The sequence below is a fragment of the Equus przewalskii genome, chromosome 10 (assembly GCF_037783145.1).
Source record: "Equus przewalskii isolate Varuska chromosome 10, EquPr2, whole genome shotgun sequence".
Lineage (NCBI taxonomy): Eukaryota > Metazoa > Chordata > Mammalia > Perissodactyla > Equidae > Equus > Equus przewalskii.
The window spans coordinates 37132189-37141221 of record NC_091840.1 but is presented as its reverse complement, the minus strand read 5'-3'; the positions used below and the strand labels follow the sequence as shown (position 1 = coordinate 37141221).

The 9033-nt window shown below is 44.0% G+C and overlaps 1 long non-coding RNA gene across 1 annotated transcript; it reads left to right on the top strand.

Annotated features, from left to right (window-relative positions):
* The first annotated feature begins 2648 nt into the window (after window positions 1-2648).
* On the top strand, window positions 2649-7039 carry LOC139074190 (uncharacterized). The gene is made up of 3 exons (XR_011523728.1): window positions 2649-2849; window positions 3264-6605; window positions 6784-7039. It is a non-coding gene; the product is annotated as an uncharacterized lncRNA (long non-coding RNA).
* The last annotated feature ends 1994 nt before the right edge of the window (window positions 7040-9033 follow it).

The following is a 9033-nucleotide window of genomic DNA, read 5'->3' as shown; positions in this document are numbered from 1 at the left end:
TCTCCATCTGCACTCTCCAGCCCTCAGCTCTTGCTCTGACTCTGTTCCATCAGCTCCTGGGTCCACCCCAGAATCTCCAATCCTTTTCTCTCCATTTGCTTCTGCCCTCAAACTGATAAATCTCCCTATTCTTGAGAAAACATTTTTCTTAACACTGTTTCCATCTTCTTTGTCTCTTTCTTCCTAACCACCAATCACTCCCAGACCCTTACAGTATAGTGTCAGCCATCACTACCACCACTCCCACCATTACAATCATCACCAATACTCCCCGCAAACTCCCACTCTCCAATGGCACCAGTAACTCCCTGGTTGACAGTCTAATCATGTTCCTCAATTGTCAACCTCCTTGACATCTGCAGTATCTGACATTGTTCAGGATCCTTTCACTCCTGAAACTCTCTTGTCCTGTGTCTTCTCTAACTCTCTCTGCTCTCTCTTTTCTCTTTTGCATTCTCCTCTTTCTCCCTCTTCTCCCTAAATCTTATGGGCTCATAAGTAAAGATGATTGCTCTGGCTGCCTTGCCATGTAATCAATGACCAGACTTTGTCAACTCTTCTTACAAAATTTCTCTTACATCCTTTCCATACCCACTGCCACCACCCTGATTACACAGCAGACCATTGCAATACGCTTTTAACTCTCTCCCCTCTAAAATATGTGTTATGTATTAAATTCCACCCAGTTCCAGGTAAGAATGTGAGATTGTTCTCCCTAAAGTGTATGTCCAATCAGGCTCCTGATTTCCTCAAAATTCAAATGTGCTCTCTCATCAGACTGCACCCCCACCTCTGCCTATGGAAATCTCATTAATCCTGGAAGCCTCATTTTAATGGCTATTTCCACCATAAGTATACTTGACACACTCAGTTGTTCTAGATGAGAGCAGGGTTTATCACACTTTAATATGACAAGGATCGCCCAAGGATTCTGTTAAAATGCAGATTTTGATTTAGTAGGTCTAGGGTGCAGCTGAGATCCTACAGTTTTAAAAAGCTCCCAGGTGATGCCCATGTGCCTGGACCATAGACTACAGTTTGTGTAGGAAGAGCTCTGCCTGCACATTAGAATCACCTGGGAAGCTTTTTAAACTTACCAGTGCCTGGGCTCTGTGCCAGACCAATTAAATAAGCCTCTCTGGATGTCTCTAGCTCTGTGTGTGTATGCGTGTGTGTGCGTGTGTGTGTGTGTGTATGTGTTCATTGGAGAAAATTCACCATTTTAACCATTTAAGTGTACAATTCAGTTGTTTTTAGGATGTTCATAATGCTGTACAACCATCACCACTATCTAATTGCAGGATATTTTTGTCACCCTGAAAAGAAACTCCATATCCACTAAGCAGTCACTCCCTGTTCCCTCCTTCCCCTACCTCCACGCAATCTTTAATCTGCTTTCTGTCCCTAAGCATTTTCCTATTCTGGATATTTCATACAAATGGAGTCTTACAGTATGTGGTCTTTTGTGTCTGGCTTCTTTCAATACTTTCAAGGTTCATCTAAGTTGTAGTGTCTATGAGAACTTCATTGCTTTTTATGGCTGAATAATATTCCACTGTATAGCTATATCGCATATTATTTGTACCTTTGTCAGTTGATAGGCATTTGGGTTGTCTCCACTTTGTGGCTCTTATGGAATAATGCTGCTATGAACATTTGTGTGCAAATTTTTGTGTGAATATGTTTTCCCTTCTCCTGAGCATATGTCTAGGAGTGGAATTGCTGGGTCACATGGCATCTCTATGTTTAATTTTTTGAGAAAATGCCAAACTGTTTTGCATAGAGGCTACACCATTTTACATTCCCACCAACAATGTATGAGGGTTCCAATGTCTCCACATCCTTGCCAACACTTGTTGGTACCTGGCATTTTGACTATAGCCATCCTAGTGGGTGTGAAGAGATATCTCATTGTCGTCTTGATTTGCATTACTCTAACGACTAATGATGTTGAGCATTTTTCCGTCTTCTTATTGGGCATTTGTATATCTTCTTTAGAGAAATATCTATTCAAGTCCTTTTCAAAACTGGAGTGTTTGCCTTTTTGTTGCTGAGTTGTAGGGATTCTTTATGTGTTCTGAATACTAGACCCTTACCAAATATATGATTTGCAAAGATTTTCACCCATTCTGTGGATTGTCTTCTCACTTTCTTGATAGAGTCCTTTGATGCACAAAGGTCTTTAATTTGATGAAGTCCAATTTATCTACTCTTTCTTTTATTGCTTGTGCTTTTGGTGTCATAATTTAAAAACCATTGCCTCATCCAAGGTCAACAAAGATTTATAGCTATGTTTCATTCTAAGGGTTTTATAGTTTTAGTTCTTAATTTAGGCCTTTCTCCCTTTTGAGTGAATTTTTGTGTATGCATATGGTTTGAGGTAGCAGCCATCTTTGTAGGCGCAGTGGTGGTAAGCATTTGAAATGGTCATGCTGGACTACAGCAGATGCCTAGGAGCTCAGGGATAGGAGTGATTCCTGAAATGGTGATGAGTTTCTGCCCTGAAGGTGAACCATTAAACTCCCTGAAAAACAACTCAGCCATTGTCCCTCCCAAAAGATACTTAGGATCCTCAGCCATATAAGGCCCCAGCAGAGCCAATCCAAGAGCATCCTTGAATCCACGTGGGCATATGTGCACGTCAGGGCATCAAAGAGAAGGTCTCTAACCAATATGGACGTCAGGGCCAGGTCCACCTGGGTTCCAACACCAGCGCCACCACGACAAGCCCTGCCTGTGGGCAAGTCAGTTACATTCTCTGAGCTCCTGGTTCCTCGTTTCTGAAATGGAAATTACATACCTCTCAACAACTCTGTTTTTGTGCCACTGGCACACACCGGAGCTGCTTGGTGAGTATGGAAATCCCTCTTCTCCTTCTGTTTTCCTGCTGATCAACAGCTTTGGCCAAAAAGCTAAAGCTTATTTCTCTGAATTTTTTTAAATTTAATTTTTATGTTTTTTGTTTAGTGACATTACACATCTCTTGAAAAAGTTAAAATGTCATAGATTTAAACAAAAAGGGCTAAATCTGCCTACAGTTCCTTCCCCTTGAAATAATCATCATTAACAGTTGAGTAAACATTATCTCAATTTTGTCTATGAATATGCTAATAGGTGCTTATTTTTCTATGATGTTCTGTTTCATATGCCGTTCCTCTATATAATATATACCACGTAGAAGTGGGCCCATTGCCCAATCACCACCGCTTCCTGATACCCACACCTGGGGCTTCTTTGTATTCATGCGTCTTTTCTAACGTTAGGAATCTGTGTGGACCACTGCCAAGGAGACCTGGACTGTGGGGCTGGACAGCGGTGTCTCAGGAGGGGATGTCATCGAACCTGTGCTCCAGCCCTGGGACCAGGTAAAAGCTGCCCCAGCCTGCCCAGGGCTCCAAACCCCACACAACCCAGCGAGACTGTGGCTTAGCTCTGCACAGCCTGCCTCCCTCAGGGGCTTAATCCTGTGGTCTCTGCTTCCAGGCTTGTTCTTCCTGAGGGAAGAGCATGCCACAGAGCCATGTGTCCCGACTTATTGAGCACAGAATCGTCCTGTCTTATTTTGTTATGCAAGGAATGCCTGCTCATTAGAGAAAAGTCAGAAATACTAATAAAAAAGACCAATTATCCAGGATCCTACCACCTAGACCACTGTTTTAAATAAAAGTTTCCATAATCCATCCATACCTTCAGATATATAGTTTTTCAGAGTTAACAGGGAATAAATGATTATTTTGTGGTTAGCACATGCCTGGCACTGTGCTGAGGGCTGGAGGTAATTAAGAAGAGGTCTACGTCCTTAAAGATCTCACAGTAATAGTAATCAGTGCATTTCCAGTTGATTCCAACCCCTCACGAACCTATGCACAACAGAGCAGAACCCTGCCCGGTGTTTTCGCACCATCCTCTCACCTTCCAGCGCTGACTGAAACAGTGCTCCACTGCTATTCCTGGCCGACTTTTTGGAAGTGGGTGGCCATGTCCTTCTTCCTGGTCTGTCTAGTCTGGAAGCTCTGCTGAAACCTGTCCACCATGGGTGACCCTGTGGGTAGTTGAAATGCCATTGGCATGGCTTTCAGCATCACAGCAACACACACCAGCACAGTATGACAACCGACAGAAGGGTGGTGTGGTTCCCTGCCCACGAAACAAACCTGGGCCACAGCAGTGAAATCCTCGAATCTTTACCACTAGACCACCACACGGTAATACTGGTAAACAGATAAACCAACAATGATGTAGGAAAACAGCGTATGTATGTGATTTTACAAACATGGTGTCATGACATCATCCCTAATCAATAAATAGAACTCTACCACACATTTTAAATGGCTCACTGCTTCTTCAGTAGAGGGATATGCCTTATTTTCCACACCTTCTTCTCCTCTTACAGATTGAGAGAACCTGTCATATTGGGACACTTTTTAATAGCTAGTACAAGATAAATGTTCTTGAACTAAATCATATTTCTTTAGGATAAATTCCTAAAAATGGAATGGCCAAATATGCATTTGAAAGCTTCTGATGTGTATTGCTAAACTGCTTCACGAAGATGTCTTTCAACCTGAAAACAAGGCATAGCCTCACCCCACATAACTGTAATTTAGTAGACAAACATCTACTAACATTTTATGAAAACATATGTGTGCTAATGATGTGCTTGTACTTATATTTGTAAAGCACAGAGAAAATTCCAGAAGGAGCCACAGGAAATAGAAGCTCCCTCCTGGGAAGTGGACTTGATGGTGGAGGGAAAGGGAGAGTTACTTTTTACTTTATATAGTTGAGTATCGTTTATCTCTTAAAGATAAAAATGTATTACATTTTTAATCATGAAAACTATGTAGATATCCTACCTGCATATTTTGAATTGAACAAAAGACTAAAACAAATAAGCCCCCTCACAACCCTCCCCTGCTATCCTGCCAGCCTTAACAGTTTTCAGCTGAACTTTTCTAGTGGCAGATGTCTGTGTGGATCGATGCTGAACACACCAGGACTGTGCTGTAGGACGTCTGTGTGTCGGCAATGGATGCGGCCATGTCTGCCGGCCAGCCCAAGACCAAGGTAAAAGCTTCAAGTTCCGCCTTCTGCATCCCTGACCCACTGAATGCTTAGCCCTGCCGGGACATGGCCACCAGGCCCCCTGCACAGAAAGAGAGAGAAGGTGGCTACAGCTGGGGCCAGTGGTAGCCTCTGTGAGAATTAGAAAAGATGCTCCTTCCTCCCTGTCTAGAAGACCGTGAAGATAGATTAATAATATCTTGTTTTAAAGGAATTTGTAACTTGAAAAAGCTGGAAATACTCTTAAAACCAGAATTAAATATCATTAAAGTACCAAATTATTCCTCTGCAAGGGCTGGAAAGAATGTGGTTATGGACAAGTTAGCCACAGGTCCATTCATTCATTCCATCAATATTTACGCTTGTCCAGACTGATTTTTACCAGCAGTGGCTGGCAGCTGCTGTTTCACCACCATTCATTTCCTTACTTTCCTTACTTCTTGACTGAAAGGCTAGGACTCATCGAAACCACTGCAAATTTGGTGGGTGCATCAAAGTGGACTGGGAACTAGGGGATGTAGAGGAGTTATGACTGTGTGTATCAGCCAAAGAACAGCTTGCTAACACACCTCTACGTTATCTGAGGCTCAAGGGCCAACCTCAGACATTTTGGGAGGTGTGGTGTGAAGGGTGGAGGAGTATGTAAGGGAATCTCACAGATGAAGGAGTTCTCTCCCCGGCATAGAGTAGAGAACTATCATCCACCAGATCTGCTTCACTTGCCTCACAAGTGTAAGGGCCAGCCTGCATTTGCCATGCCCCTAACTTGATAGGGTAGGCTGTTTTGGGGGTAATGCATAAGAGGTGTTCTCCAACGTCAACGTGCATAAGAATCACCTGGGGGTCTTATGAAACTCCAGATGGCTAGAACACAGCCCCAGAGGTCCTGTGTCAGTAGGTCTGGGGTGGGGCTCAGGAAGCTGAGTTTATAACAAGCTCCCGGGGCATGCTGAAGCTGCTGGTTCATAAAACCCACTTCAAGTACCACTAGGTGCAGAACTGGGGTTCTCTTTCAGGCAGGGAGCAGGGGCAGGCTGCGGGACTCAGTTTTAATTGGCACCTGAATGCACATACATTGGTGGGAGGTTGGCTGTTTGTGATCTGAGATTTAATTGTCTAGTCCCAGAAGAAACAAAAATAAGTGTGTTAGCAGCAATAAGATTTCCTCTTCTCTAAGGATGCTGCAGCTGCTGGCCATCAGTTCATTATCCCATGAACAAAACAGTACTGTGTGCCTTCAAGGTTGAGAGGGGAGAAGATTGGGGTGTCAAGAAGGGAAGAGGCTAAAGGTCCACCAGGGACCAAGGCACTTCAGCCCTCTCTCTGTCTCAGCACCAGGTCCCACTCCCTCTGCAGAGGCGGTCTGGGTTCGGGAAGGGCTGTTCGGTTTTTCAGATGGATCAAGACCCGGAACTTGTCCAAGGCTGCCTCCAGGAACTGTTGGATATTGTGCTGACCTATGCAGAGATTGGTCTTGTCCCAGGGGACAAAAATGCTGCAGCAACAGTTGTGGCTACACCTGCCAAACTGCTGTTTAAGACGTGAGTATAAGATAGAGAGCTGCTCATGGGAAACACGGGTCCCTGCCGGCCTTTACAGCACAGAGGGGACCCGAACCACCCCTGTGTCCGCTGAAGTCTGGGTGGCAGATGGAGAAACCTGGTTGGTAGCAAAGAGCAGGTATTTCTGGAATGTGTCATGATTACCGTTGTGCTGTAGGAGGAAGACTTTCTTAACCATTAGGATGATCAATGAAGCTTAGCCTCCTTCAGTGACCACTCCCAAATGTCATCTTTATTCCAATACCTTGGAGGATAAGGAGCTTTCCTCCATCTTCTCCTGCCTGCTCTCTATTCCTGGAGCCCCGGTACCACAGGATTAGGATCTAAAACAACTTTGGCTTAAGTGTCAATTCTGGCAATTATTTGAGGAATCATGGGGTAACTCCTCCCAAAATTCTTGTTCTTCTGAATAAAATTATTTCTATGGCATTATCCAAACTGAGTCATTATTTCTGTGCAATATTCTAGGTCACTTACATTTAAACCTGCACCTCCAACAAACATTTAACCACAAGCTGTGGAACCTGTCCCTTTTGTGTTACCCAGGAGCCCTCACATCATCTCTGTCCCTCTTATCCTTACTCCTTATATCAGATATTTATAGTCACAGTAACAATGTACAACAGGCTACCCCAAAACTCATGGGCTAAAAATAACAATCATGCTCCCGGATGTATTAGCCACATGGGGATCAAAGTTTCTAGGCTGGGTTCAATCTAGCAACTCTGCTGATCTTGGCTGGACTCACTCATGCCTCTGGAGTTGGCTAATTCAACTGGGATTGGCTGGGGCAGCTTGACTGCACCCAAACTATTTCATCCTTCTGCTAAGCCAGAGACCAGCCTACGCACTCAATACTGCCTGCAAATCTCACCACATTTCCTTAGGAAATTCACTTCTGTCCTCCAAGATGACTATGTCATACTTCTCTTTCTTCAAATCTCCATCTCATCTACCTCTCTCTCAAACCTACACCATGCACGTCTCACTGGCTATCTCACCACAACCTTCATTGAGAAAATAGTTGCAAGTCTGCAAAAATTCCCTCTTCTTCTGTCCCCATCCCTTTCTACCCATTGACTTTGTTGTCTCCTCCGTAATAATGGACAAAACCATCCCTCCTCCTAAGTCCAACCCGTCCGCTTATATTTGGACGCTTCTTATCTAATCAAGGGCTTCACTACTCTAATTATTACCCCAAGTATCATAGATGTCTCCATTGCTCCCAGATCACTCCAATTGTCATACAACTATGCCTTGCCTCCATTCTTCCATCTAGCTACCATCCACCCCGCAGCTGAAATCTCAGTCACCACGATGTGTCTGTACTTGTTTCTCCACTTCCTTAACACTCTTCATTCCTATTCTCTCCTCAGGGGGCATGCCTCCCTGTTCACACTGATTGTTTCCAACCCCCTCCCTTCACTCCAGCCAAGCTTCCTCCGGTCTACTACACACTGAAACTTGGCTAATGCCACTCATGTAGTGTGAATGTCAACCTCACACTGGAGCCCTCCGAGCAGGGCACAAGGAATGGAGTGCTAGCACACTCCAACACAAATGGTCTCAGGAGCTAGTAGAGTGGCTGAGGGCCCTGTTGGGTCTCTCCTCTGGAGGACCATGCCCAAAGTAGTGATAACTAAATTGTGGTTCTATTCATAGTACCTGTGCTTCACAGATGTTGTAAAGAATAGACTCTTACCTTTGGGAGTTTCAAACCTAACTGAGGATAAGGAACACATCTGGAGGATAAGGAAAATATTTTATTTGATACATTATTAGGTGAACAATAATTTCCCTACATTATTTACTTATTGTTAGAACAGCCCCAGGAGTTGAGCATTCTGAGCCTCTAATTCTTGATGAAGAAACCTAGGGAGATTAATTGTCAAGGTCACATTGTCATGGTATAGTAGAAGCTGAATTTAAATCCAGATATTCGTGGCTCCAAAATCTCCTTTTTCCTATGCTCTATTACTTCCAACAATAAAAATGCAGGATGTATGTCTATCTGGGAGTTTAATTCCAATTAACCACTTTGAAAGCGGTTGTACTCACCACTCTCCCACAGTGGGAACCACGTGCAGTGTTGGGGGCTTAGGACCTGACACTAAAGGGTTTCCTAACACTTGGTTAGTGACTTGTTACAGGATCTTGGGTAAAGTTTGGGGACCAAGAGCTTGAAGGACCTGGATCAAAGATACAGTCTCTGTGCCAAGCTGATTGAACAGTCCCTAAAATAGAGGTAATGGGTCTTGGCTCCTCCTGAAACTTTCAGACATAAAGAGGAGACTTCTAAGGGTTGTGAGAATAGTACCACCTCCCCTGGCAGTGGGTTGCAATGTCCCTGGAGTCTAAAGGCTACGTGATGCTGCCTGGGGAGGCAGCTGGGTTCTGACTGGTGTGT